This window comes from Polypterus senegalus, chromosome 4 (genome assembly GCF_016835505.1).
Source record: "Polypterus senegalus isolate Bchr_013 chromosome 4, ASM1683550v1, whole genome shotgun sequence".
NCBI classification, from domain to species: Eukaryota; Metazoa; Chordata; class Cladistia; order Polypteriformes; family Polypteridae; genus Polypterus; species Polypterus senegalus.
In genome coordinates this window covers 98196231-98209930 of record NC_053157.1, presented here as the reverse complement: position 1 = coordinate 98209930, position 13700 = coordinate 98196231, and the positions used below count along the sequence as shown (strand labels likewise).

The 13700-nt window shown below is 33.4% G+C and overlaps 1 protein-coding gene across 3 annotated transcripts in view; it reads left to right on the top strand.

Annotated features, from left to right (window-relative positions):
* bmpr1ba (bone morphogenetic protein receptor, type IBa) overlaps positions 1-13700 on the top strand; it is a 106566-nt gene that overhangs the window by 41446 nt on the left and 51420 nt on the right. Inside the window, exon 1 of one of the 3 annotated variants that reach the window (XM_039751069.1) lies at positions 9112-9166. The exons of 1 other annotated variant lie outside the window; for it this stretch is intronic. The gene's annotated coding sequence lies outside the window, so the exon portion shown is untranslated. One more of the 3 variants, XM_039751068.1, reaches the window with a different exon arrangement.

Below are 13700 nucleotides of genomic sequence, written 5' to 3'. Positions count from 1 at the left end.
AATCTTCCTTAATGATGTAACATTAATAAATGTCCTTGGAATTGCTTAGAAATTTAATGTATTTCTGTTTCTTATGTATGCCAAAAAACTTTTCATTAGTTGGGTTGGGTATGAAGTGATCAGGTAAATGAAATATTCAAAAATGAATATGTGATAGCTACATTTTTTGCAGAAAATAATTTGCTCAAAACCTCATTATGATAAACTCAGACAGGTCTAATCCATCTACCCAACAAATGGAGACCACCAAAAACCATAGCGTGAAACACACAGAAGCCTAATATCAAAAGAAGATGGATATCGCATAATAATGTCTGAGGGAAAGGAATGTTGATGCATTTCCCCACTTTTAAGGTTTCTTTTTATAACTTTTTGTGGTGGAGTACATTTAAAAAAATAGCGTACTGAGGAAAGACATGACAATGGGGTAGACTCCCTCTGTCCTTCCACTATAATGGCCTCCCAGCTGGGAAACTGAGCAGAATGCTTGTCCATCTGCATCCTCCTTTAAAACTCTGGTCCTTTATGTATAAAAAATGATAGGAATTGCTCACAAAACAAGAACATGTAAACTAACAAATCGCAAACAAAAATTGACTATTTATGGCCTGATTGGTCCCTCATAACAATTCATTAAATTTAATGCATTTCCTCACTGTTTATCCAATTAAACTTTGCTCCATTATTTATTTATTATATTTGTTTCTTGTCATATAACAGAGATTCAAATGAAAAAAAAAAGAAGAAAATAGATTTTAAGCTTAACTGATTATGTTTTCTATAAATGTTATCCATGCAAAATGTTTTTAGTGCAATTACAAACTATTTTTCTTAATGAATGAAAGAAAAATCAGACTATTAAGTGTATGTCAAAACAACAATGGATTGTGCAGCCACTAGAATCATAAAATTGGTTTTGTAAAACAAAATAAAATTTAAGAATTATACTTAAGAAACGTTCTCAAGTAAAAACACAGTCAGTAGTCAAAAAGACATTTAAGTACAGTATGGCAAACAGATGGATTACCATTTGGGCCATTCATTGTAATTTGTGTATCTGATCCTTGCAGATTCTCTCTCTGAATCTACGAGCCTCCTTGTCTGCAATTAGATTATGACCAAAATGCCCAACTCATATCATTCAATTTCCTACATTATATCCACATACTCTTTCTGTTGTATCATTGAGATACAAAACTGCATGCCTTACCGGCTGTAACAGCGGCTGGAAACTTTAGCACTGATTGTAAATATGAGGCAAATTTGTGACATGGCCAGTCCTTCGACCTCTGGCGGTAAAGTGGTTGTAGATTTTCGAGAACACTCAATAGTTTTGTTGGGACTCGGGAGCAAGTTTTGAAGCTCACTAAAATTAGTTAGAGCAAGTGGCAAGGTTTTCCCTTGCTATTGAGGCATCACTGAAATTTTCAGTGCCAATAACAGATTCCGGCAAGTTTTGAAGTTCTGGTTGTATCCTTTCACTAATAAAACCTAAAAACAGTTTTGTCCAGACATTGTTCACACCTAGTTGAGAGTCACCTGTTAACATCACTTGTTCTGAGTGGTGTGATTGGTAAACTTTAAAGTCAATCTTATTTTCTAAACCTTACTGCATAGATGTACACCATAAAATTGCAATCCAAATACAGTATGCTCTTTGCAAATAATTTAAAAGTTAAATGAACTCTTATAGCGTTACATTTAACATTAGTGATATCTAAGTTTATAATTAATTGAAATTTTAATCAAGGAAGATGTTTATTAAAATGCATGTATGCAGTATAGGCTATTTTTTAATTGAATAAATAAATAAATATATAAATAAGCTGAAATAGGGTAATTATGAACTACAATGTGAGTGACCCTTGAGGTATCTCTGATGATCAATTTCATGACCTCTAGAAGTCATAAATGATAAATGTTTCCTTCATAGTAAATACTTCATGAACTATGTCACTGTGGGAAAAATAATTCAAAGAGATCAACTTAATCTGATGTTTTCTAACAGTCAGGAAGTCAGGCAGGAGTAGGTGGATGCATATTTGTATGTACAACAAAAAAAGATTAAAAAGTAAAAAATAAAAAATTAAAGCCTCTTGCTTATTTCACAAGGAATATGTTTTTATTATTGCTTAATGTCTGTTTATAATTCTACAGTATATTTATATTAAAATGATTAACTGAAAAAATACAATGCTACATTAAAGCAAACTGTCTCACACAGTTACATAGTAACATAGACAAGCTGTAATGGTAAGACAGGCTGCAAATTGTGTAGGGTATTTGGGGGTTAAATTATTGATTAGGGTTTTAGTTATCCTCTGTTCACTTTGTGGTCTTTGTGGTTCACCCTCACTGTCTGAATGTCTAATTTAATGAGTTGCTTGTGAATCATTTCATTATTGCAGTTTCAGTACTGCATAATAGCAGTAGACAATTCTACTTTTGTAAGTCAAGCACAACTTTAATGTGAAAAAGAGCAATACTTAATTGTAGAGCCACATTGTAACAGCTTTGTATTTTATAAGAACATGAACATGTAAGTTTGTATAGAATGCAAATTTATTTATATTAAAGGATACAGGGAGTTGCAGGGAGTCAGGACAGAAACAGTCCTGAGTGGGATGGCAGTCCTTGGAAGAACATATTCAAAAACACACTCACTTGGGATCATATAAAACTGCCATATCATTGACATCTTTGCAGTGTGGGAGGAAATTTATTTTCAGTCTAATAAAAAGTTTATGTAAACAGCATTACTTTTCAGATCACGCTCTTTCTATCTACTATATATGTGTGTCTCCAATATTTGTTTCTGAGCACTCGAGCATGACAAAGAATTAAACCTCCTAGAATATTTACTAGTGTATTTTCTGTAAAAATGTAAAAACACTAATTTGTAAAACCGCTACACTTTTAATTTTGCTGTGTATTCTTCTTGTGTGCTTTATTGTAAGCTCTGTGAAAGCTACTATAGAAAATAACATTTGGTTACTTTATTGTCTTCTAGGAGAGAATTACAATAGGACAATGAATTTTCAATCAGCAATTTCTTGCAATTGAAAAGAAAATCATATAGGTTTCTTGCAATTATTCCAGTTCTTAGTTTAAGAAAACAATATTAGTTTAATGGCTGATTCTAAATCTTACAATATGTTTGTTTTCCAAGAGCTGTTGCTCCTTTACTCTTGATGTTACTGAAAATGCTCCAGTTACTTGTCACCTAACACAATCCTGAGTGACTTGTAGAATGCTGTACAACTGAAAGTATGTTGGGAGCTATCATGCCTTGAGTATGGGAAAGGTGCTATATAAATAGAATGTAGTATTATTATGATGATGATTATGATGATGATGATGTAACTACTAATTCTCTAAGGCACTGTAAAACCACTGTTTTTAAAGCACATTGAATTGGATGTCTTCTGTTAAATATGATGTCAATTCAGATTGACCGCAGATTGAAATATTATATGATTGTAAGAAATATTATAGCCTGAAATTACATACCCGCTCAGTGCCTGCAACACTGAGCAAAAAGGAGCCACACATAGAAGGGATGCCAGTCCATCAGAGGGTCCAGGTCTATCAGTGCCCACATTGGGCTATCATTAGGCCATGACCCAATCATCTAGCCAACAAAGTTTGTCCCTTGTGAAAGTCACTCAGTCCTTTATGCTTGCCCATTTCACCTTAAAAACTGACTGTTCATTTTCTGCCTAATGTATCCCACCCCTTGACAGGTGCCATTGTAAAAAGATAATCAATGTTATTCACTTCACCTGTGAGTGATTTTAATGTTGTGGCTGATTGGTGTATATAGTTGTGGTGCATTGGGATTAACCATACAATTAGTAATAATAAAACATTGTTCATAGAAAGGAGAAGCTAAGAAGCTAAGACAATATATATAAATTTATAATAATAATACTAAATAAATCTATCTTTTAAATAAATCTCTTCTAAAAACACTGATTTTTCAAAATGTACAGGGACCTCATGCTGTACCTTAATCATTAGAACATTAAAACAATCTAGATGAGAACAGGCCATTCAGCCCAACAAAGCTAGCCAGTCCTACCCACTTATTTCTTCCATAAGTCCCTAAAGTCTTAACTGTCTACCACACTACTTGGTAGCTTATTCCAAGTGTCTATTATTCTTTGTGTAAAGAAAAAAATCCTAATGTTTGTGTGAAATTTACTGTTAACAAGTTTCCAACTGTATCCCCCTGTTCTTGATGAACTCATTTTAAAATGAAAGTCTAATTCCCATCACAATTTTAAACACTCCAATTATGTCACCTTTTGCTTAAACTGAAAAGGCTCAACTCTTTCAATCAATCCTCATAATTCGTCCCCTGTAGCCCTGGAATCAGCCTAGTTGCGCTCGCCTGGACCTTTCTAGTCCTGCTTTTTGTAGCCTGGAGACCAAAGCTGCACACAGTACTCAAGATGAGGCCTCACCAGTGCATTATAAAGGTTGAGCATAACCTCCTTGGACTTGTACTCCACACATCGTGCTATATAACCTAACATTCTATTTGCCTTCTTAATGGCTTCTGAACACTGTCGGAAAGTCGATAGCTTAGAGTCCACTATGACTCCTAAATCCTTCTCATAAGGTGTACTCTCAGTTTTCATACCGCCCATTGTGTATTCAAACCTAACATTTTTACTTCTTACATGTAATACTTTACATTTACTGACATTAAATTTCACCTGCCAAAAATCTAACCAAGCCTAAATGCTACCTAAGTCCTTCTGTAATGATATAACAGGTTCCAAATTATTTGCTAATCCACCTATCTTGGCATCATCAGTGAACTTAATCAGCTTGTACTTATATTCCTATCTAAATCATTTATATATATTAAGAATAGCAGCAGCCCTAGCACTGACCCCTACAGGGGTAGAACACTACTCTTAATATCACCCAGTTCCTCGCACTGTCACCCTCTGCTTCCTGATTACTTCTAAAAACTCCTGCTCTTCTGCTCCTCCATCTGAAAGGTTATCCCTGTTAATATTTGGATAATTAAAGTCCCCCCATGAAATATAATATCTCCCTGTAAACTTGCCTTTTTGATATTAGTACAAAGATATGTGATGAAATTACTGTCTGCATTGGTTGGTCTATAACAAACTATAAAATAAGGCCTCTTTCTCTAATGTTTTGGAGAAGCCACATGTCCTCACTAAGATGGGGCTCATCGTCCAACTGAAGAGAACTTACATTTAAATTTTGTTTGACATTAACAGCAATCCCACCTTCTTTTCTGTTCTGTCTGTCCTTCCTAAAAATGTGTATACCTCTATGTAACACTCATCCCCATCTTTGTTATTTAGCAAGGTTTCTGTTATTTCTTTAATATTATCACGTACCTTATTTTTGATACTTCTAGCATTAAGGCAAGCTATTTTTAATGTGTTACTCCTTTTACATTTAAATGATGGGTTAGAATTTACATTACTATGCATTTTTATTCCTACACCATTGTTTGTTCCTCCATGTATAGATCTAAACCTGGCCTGTCCTAAACTCCCTGAGCCCCTCATTCCCTAGTTTAAACAATCCTTGACTAGCCTACTCAGATGCCTCCCCAATACATTGGTGCCTCTCTGGTTCAGATGCAACCCATCCCATCTGTTCCAAAAGGAGTCCCAAACCCCATAAATCTATACCTTTCTATCCTGCACCAAGATTTAAGTCACATGTTAAACCTTCTAATCTCCTCAATCTTACCTGTACTGGCAGAGAAGACTATCTTTTCAATTCTGCTCCTCTGCCTTGCACCTAACTGTTTGAATTTGAATCACAGAACTGACAGAATACCCTTATGTATGTCATTTGTTCCAACATGGACAATAAAAATAATGACAACTGGATCCACCTCCACTCTGGCCAAGGACCTAATGTAATGAACAAAAACCTGCAGCCACTGCGGCCCTCCAGGACTGACTTTGCCCACCCCTGGTCTACACGGTTTGTGCTCCGTCCTATTAATGAACACTTACACTGTCACCCTCTTGCTAGCTCCAACTTTTCTGAGTGCTATGAACTGATTTATCAAGTAACCCTTTAATCCATTATGCCCTTCTTACTGGAAAACTCACTTGCTGAATACAATCTGCTGTTGATTATCTTCTTATTCACTTGCTGGTGTCTACTGTTGCTTGCCCTGCTTTTGCACCCCTAACTAGATGTTTGTTTATCTACCAAGGAGCCTTTTATTTCTTAACCCTAAAGTTGTAGAATAAAAGTTTTCTCCCTTTTGAACAAACTGCCCTTTCACTCTACTAGTGGTAAGGCTTAAATTCTTCCCAGTAAGGAATTTCAGTTTCTCTTAACTGTTTGTCACTAATGTGGCTCCTATTTAAATATGGCTTGTATATTCCCCAGGTGTATGCAATGCACGTTTAACAAATCGTTCCATTTATTGGTTGCAGACTTTTTTTGTGGTAATATAAGTGGATTAAAGTCTTAAATGATCTTTAGAAATAATATACTGTTATACTGTTACTTTAAAATGTTACTACAGTATATTAATTACAAAAAATGGTTCTATATATTTTTTAAAAAGGCGATATCACTTTAAGGCATACTCAGTTTCTCCATGCTGAAGAAGAAATTTATTCCATGGATTTGTTTTTATAAAAACATGGCTTGCAAATTAGAATTCAGCTTTCTCAACAGGGTATTGAGAAAAACAGCTGAGTTTTATTAAAGGGTGGCTGTCTGAATTTTTTTTTTTTGCTGCTGAGTAACTACCCACAGGTGCAACTGAAATCAACAAGCAGAGTTGGTCTTTCTCAGTGGAGTTCAGTGTTTCTCTGCTCTGTCACATATCTTTCACTGAGGAAGAGCTGAAAATAGAAAAAAAAAATATATCACTTTGGTTCCATTGATTTTCCTGTACTGTGCCTGTAAAAGACAGGCTTAGCGAGCTGTATACATTTCAAAATATAGTAAAAACAATAAACATGATCTCAAGTAAAAATAATATTTTTAGTCTGTATATCTAGTGAAGAGTTGCATTGCTGGGTTTAAGGGCGACCAGCACAAGGGAAAAGGCAGGAAAAAAACAGAAATATGTAGAAATAAGGCTGTCTGAGAGACTTTTTTAAAGCTACATTGGCCTCAGGGCACAGGCATAACAATGATGACCACAGGAATTTCTAATTTGTTGTCCGCTTTGACAAAGTGTATATTCTGTAAATGCACAAGTGATTTTGAGGTTTATTCCAAAAACAACCTAGGATGAGAGTAGAGATCATTTGAAAACTCACTGGAGGAAGGGAGACAGAGAGGCTATGGCCATGAGAGGGAGAGAGAGAATGATTAGGAGTTAGAGATAGTCAGTGCTTAGTATCGTTCTTGAGACATGGGCAAGCCATTCTAAAGGATTTGTAGAGCCACCTTCTGTAAAAGCAAGACCACAAAAGAACACACAAAGGATGAAAGGGGGAAAAAGAACACACAGGGATTGTATTATTTTTCCTGATAATTTTATAATCTACTTTACATTTACTTGTATTTAACAGTAAACAAACATATGCCTTTATAACTTATCTGGAGTCTTATGATTATTTTAGGTTTTGATTGATGCAAGGCAGTGATTTTCTTCTTATTTTATGTTTTATATTTTTTAATTTATGTATTTATTTATTACAAATTAGGTATCTTCTTTTACTGATATTAGTAAAATGCAAAGTATCAGTCCAGCTGACATCCAAGGAGAGTAAAAGAAAATTCTAGTGTTCATGGATTTCTGACATAAAAACCCTCTGCGACCACAGGTTATTGGACTGTAGTCCAATCAATGTGGAGTATGTGGGTTCTCATTGTATTCTTATCACATAACAATCTGATGTCTGCTAAATCCAGTTCAGGCTAACAAGAAGCAAACGTCTATCCCTGTATTATTTAATGCAAAGCAGTAACCAGCCAAGGCTGGACTCCGGTACTTTGCAGGGTCCACTTATGCATAAACCTTTGGGGCTAATATAAAATCAGCAATTATTCTAATGCACATCTTTGGGAAAATAAAAGGAAAATCAAGGTATCTGGAAAAAGCATGTGTACACATGAAGATTGAGCAAAATTCATAAAGATGACTACAGAATGTGAATCCAGGATACCGGACCCATTACAAAGCAGTGCTATCCAGTGCACCACAATGTGCATTCAGATAAATTAATATAATTATTTCTAAAATTTCTGCTTTTCATTAGATTGTATATTACATATGAGCAATTATTATCTGCATGCAAAATCTGTTTTCTGAGAATTTGAAAAAAAGAAAAATTAATTATATTAGTTGACTATGGTTCACAAATATCTAGAATGAGAATCCCGTAAATATTGTTTTAACAATATTAATCAATCAATATTAGTATTAGTGGCTAGTTTTTCATAATAACAAATTATAATAAATGTGATTTTTTCCCTTTACAGTAATAAATTACATTTTTAAATATTAACCTTATTACAAATAAAACATTTTTATGACGTGAATCTTTGTTTGATTTCTGGTGTTGTATTTATTGGAGTCAAAATCTGGCTAAATGAACTCTAATAAATATTGTTCTAAAGCATAATTACATTATATTGTTCTAACGTGACCTTGCATTGGGAAAGTCTTAAGTTTGTGTTCATTTTCTGAAAACATGACAATTTTTATATATATAAAAGAAGATTACATTAACATTTAAAAAATCAAATCTCTTTTAACTTGAATTTTCTTTGAAGTAAGAAGTGAATTATCATTAATATAGACCAAATGGATATAAATTTAAGAACACTGGTATATAAGTACAGAATATTCTGTATTTCTTCTCATTACCCTCTTGTTGTGAAATATATATTTATACGTTTGCATGTCCAGAAGACTGAAAGTGGAGGTTTGAAAGACTGCTTTGTCAACTTGCTTCTAAAAGGTTACACATGTGCAGTATAATGTGAATGCTTAGTTCATAAGCAGAAGCAGCCCTCATACCTTCACTGTGTCCTTTCAAGTTTGTACAGCTGACAAATGATCTAGCTGCCTGCCGCAGCTCCAAAGGGGTGGGTTTGACTTACAGCCAAAAAGGGTAGAGCGTGCCTTTTCTTGGTGTTATTGCTAGAGGAAGTGGGCTAAGTAGATTTCTGCCTTGCTGCAGCTGAGGTGAGCAGACATTACAGGGTTTTCAAACACCAAAATGCTTTTATGTGCTGATTGTGTGTCACACAACTGGTACAACTACTCCCTGTAGTCACAAATGATTACTGTCATATTTATAAAGGCAATTCATTTTCAAGTGCTGCTGAGATATTGTGCCATGTCACTCAGAGGCTGTCAGCACCATCTTTTATGTGATCTTCTCCTTCTCTCTGGACTGGGATCAAGTGCCTGCCTCTCTTGCTGTCCTGGTGCAACTCTCATTGATTAAGTGTGGGATTTTCACAGCTACGCTTTCTAACAGTTGCTGTTAACAAGCTGCTAAAAGATACACTGTGGAAAAGAGCCTGCATTTGTACACTGTGGTGATTTAATGAATGTGAGTACATTATCATATTGTCTACTACTATTTATCTGTTTTTGGGTATTTATACTGTTGGCAAGTCTGTGCTTTTGTTTTTAAAATCAGGGCTTTATTGACTGTGTTGGTATAGGTATTTGGTTTCATTTTTTCCAGATTTGTGCTTTTTTGGTCAAAATGTGTAATAAAAATATGCGGTTTCATTTACTTTAAACAGGCACAAGCAGAAATATGGAAAATACACCAAAATGTATATTAGAATTGTGAATATATTAGACATTGATTAAGTTTTACTTGTTATGGTGTCATACATAAATATCTAGTAAAGCACCCAGGCTAAATGTACTATTACTTTGATATTATTAAGTTTAATTTCTGTGTTAGACTCTTCCCTATATATTTCAACATATATGCACTTTCTGTTAAGATTTTATAATTTAAAAATTCAAAAGTTGCTAATATAACATTTCTTGTGACAATTACTAATAAACATGAAATCTTTATCTGATTCCTAGTATTTTTTTATTTGAGTCAATTAGTTGATGAAAAGAAATAACAATTATGATCATCTCAACTACTACAATATATACATCTTTAGTTTCTTTGAAGCTTTAAATGTTTACACAGAAATTCATTGTTATCATTCATTAACCAGAATCATTGGTTTCCTGTGAGTTATGTAAATGTATATAAAGTTGGTGACTTTATAAAATTTCCTAGAATAAAAATTTAAAGTGAAAATGCTCATTAGATTAACAGTATTTATGAAAAACTGATGTTTAATTGAATTTTCCCTACATCAAACATATTTTTAATAGCATAAACATTCTAATTACCTGCATTGCAAAGAAGAAAAAAGTCATAAAATGGTTACAGTATGCTAGTCCTTAGGTACAGATGGTATTTTGTGAGGTGTTGCTATAGATCACATATTGAAATGTCATTCTCTTTCTCCCAAATGATGATTACAAAATTAAGTCATTTGTTTTAATTTTGTTCCTTATTATTTGTTCACTTATTTCTGTCAATACTTGCGAGTTTAGTTAAGTAGTTATCCAAAACCTGATCCTAAACCTGCAGCAATAAAGCATTCAGTATTACTAGTTATACCATTTCACATCACTTTTACTAATCATGTAAATGTTTTTGTTTTTTCCTCAGACACATTACCCAGATAACTTTTTTGGAAGTTGTTTTTATTAAAATAATAATATGATCATAAATGATATACTTCACTTTTATCATATTTCTCTTAGGTATTAAATGCCGGTAAATAATAATTCTAATTAAAGAAGTTAAACCACAGCTGTTTTTCAGAAGTGTAAAATATACGTAAAGCTTTCATTTATCAGGACTTTTCAATCGCTTGTAACCCTTTGCAGAAAAGAATGGAAAATTAAAGACCCCTATGACTTGCACGTCTGCTTTAGCACCAGCACCCTGTGTAATACGAGATGGTGTGCACCTGTTCTACAAAACACATGAATCTGGTGTCAGATATTTGTGCCCCTATTCTAATTGGTTCATTAATTTTCATTGTACTTGTTTAGAAAATGGGCATTGATATTAATATTTCTTAATATTTGTTATCAAAAGATTTATATGATTTTAATAGAGTGAGACTAGACTATTTTGCACTATGTTGTACTTTGAATAAGTGAACATTCACTCATATTTTTTATTTAACTGTTAAATATGCTGTCGATTTACAATTAAAAGTGAAAATGTATTTCTTTAGGAAAATTATACACCTGCCTGGTGTATAACACAAACACGTACCTGGTAACAAAGAAGTCATATATTTGAGTTTCTATAAATATTTACGAAAACTGAATTTATTTTTATTCAGAGCTTCAGAGCAAAATGAAAAAATACAAAAATAAATCCTGATTAGATTTGATTGAATACTTTTCATAGAAAACTCTTATGAAATAATGAAATAATAATTCTTTGCATTTATATAGCGCTTTTCTCACTACTCAAAGCGCTCAGCAATTGCAGGTTAAGGGCCTTGCTCAAGGGCCCAACAGAGCAGAGTCCCTTTTGGCATCTACGGGATTCGAAGTGGCAACCTTCCGATTGCCAGTGCAGATTCCCTAGCCTCAGAGCCACCACTCTGCCTAAACAGTGTGTGTTTAACATATCAATAATTATCATTGTTAGTATACTCTTAGGTAATTTTCATTCTGCAAAAGTGCACTATCAGGGCACAAGAAATAAGTCAGGAATTACACATAAGACTAAATACATATAAATAAGTACATTTACTCAGAAGTTGATGTAAACTCATATTGTAGCTGGAAGATACAACAGTTGTAAAAATATTTTTATTTGAACATGCTTTAATTCAGGGTATTAGGGTGCAGCTGCCATCAATCCCAGCGGTTTCATGTATAAAGAAGAAACCAAACTAAAAATGCAAAAAATAAAAGTAAAAGTGTAAGTGGGAGAAAAAAATAAAATAATTAGTATGTACTGGAAATGTTTAAACAAAGATATATAAACTATAAATAAACAAATACAAATAAAGTATTTCTTGCAAGTGTGTTTGAAGTGGAAGTCATAACAAACAATTTCAATTCTGACATCTCAGCAGTGTCAATTTGAATTTTTCAGAAGAGAGTTAGCAGTGATTTTGCTATAATTAATGTCCTTAGACTTAGTTTTCACTGCTGCTGTATTTACCAAAGATTTTTTCAATATAGTTTACTATCAAGCCATGAAAGAACTATGCTGCATTTTTTCCTTAAATATCTTCAACAACTAAAAATACTGTACTGTAACCATTTAAACATGTAGGCTACAAGAAGGTAAAATTATTTTATTGAATTGATTGATTTGATGAAGCTATTTCTTGTACTGTACACTTACAGAATGTAATCTTCCATTTCATCAAAATGTTAATGAATACACTTAAATACACCCAGAATACCCACATTTTTGTTATTCCTTCATTTAACCTGAATTACTAGCTATGAAGTCTCAGCCCAAAGTATGTTAATTTATCATGAAGTGTTAATTTGTTTCACTTTTTTGATGTGCCCTTTAAGATGTGCATTACTGTTTTATGTATAAGGATTCTTTTCATAATATGTCCTATTAAGATTCATTATGTTGTTGATGATCAGTATTTTATTTATTTATTTATTTTTGCTTTCCCTTTTATTATACTAATTAGTTTGCCACTTCCTAAGACTGTGACATTAGGATTTGTGTGTATCCCAGTCTCAGTCAGTTAGTATCAGTCCAAAAATATCATTTAGAGCTGCTATGACGGCTCAACACCAATTAGTTGAAAGAAGGGTAAAGTTCCAAGCAAGCTGGGCAACCAGAAAGAGTGGAACAAATCCAGGCATGGAAAGTGACGACGGAAAATGTCACTTAAGGTGTGTAGTGTAACTGTACTGTCAGAATAGGAGCCAAATCTCATAGACAAGATGTGCAAATACTTGGTAGATAAAATTATGCATACTGTACCTGTATGCACAGATAACACCTTAATCTCAAAACCCAATAAATGCACACATCCAAAATGTTCAAATATAGAACAGCAAAATCAAAGTCTTTGCCAAAGGTCTAAGATAAAGTGACAACAATTGCAAATACAGTTTTTAAATGGAATCCACAATATTTGGTTAACATCTATTGTAATACGCCAGCTTAAATACTGTCTTATATGTGACGACATCACAGACTGTGGAACAACTTGTAATTGTGTCCTAGCAATCAGTGCCTAAAATGGTGATGTCCTAAGAAATCTAAAAAGGCATCTCTGTCTTTTCAAACACATGATGAAATAACTTTTCAGATAAGAGAGTAAATAATATAACAGATTTCTCCATACTTCAAGAAAATGATGAAAACTCAGGAAAAAAGACTAAAGTCCAAAAAATATATATATTTATAAAGCACAAGCTGTAACTTCAGAGCAGACATTCCACAAAAACAAAAAAAAATCCTTTACAAATAATGTAGAGTATTGAGTAATGTGCTGCTGTTGTAAGTTTGAAGACCTCAATTCATCTTTCATTGTTCTTTCAGATTTTTCAGATTTAATTGATAGACGTCATTATCCTTCCAACAGATATCTCAGATTTAATCAATAGAGTTTTGATAGTCTCAAATGAGATTAATATATATTCAAAGTAGTTTCTTTTATATTTCCCACAATTGGCTGCA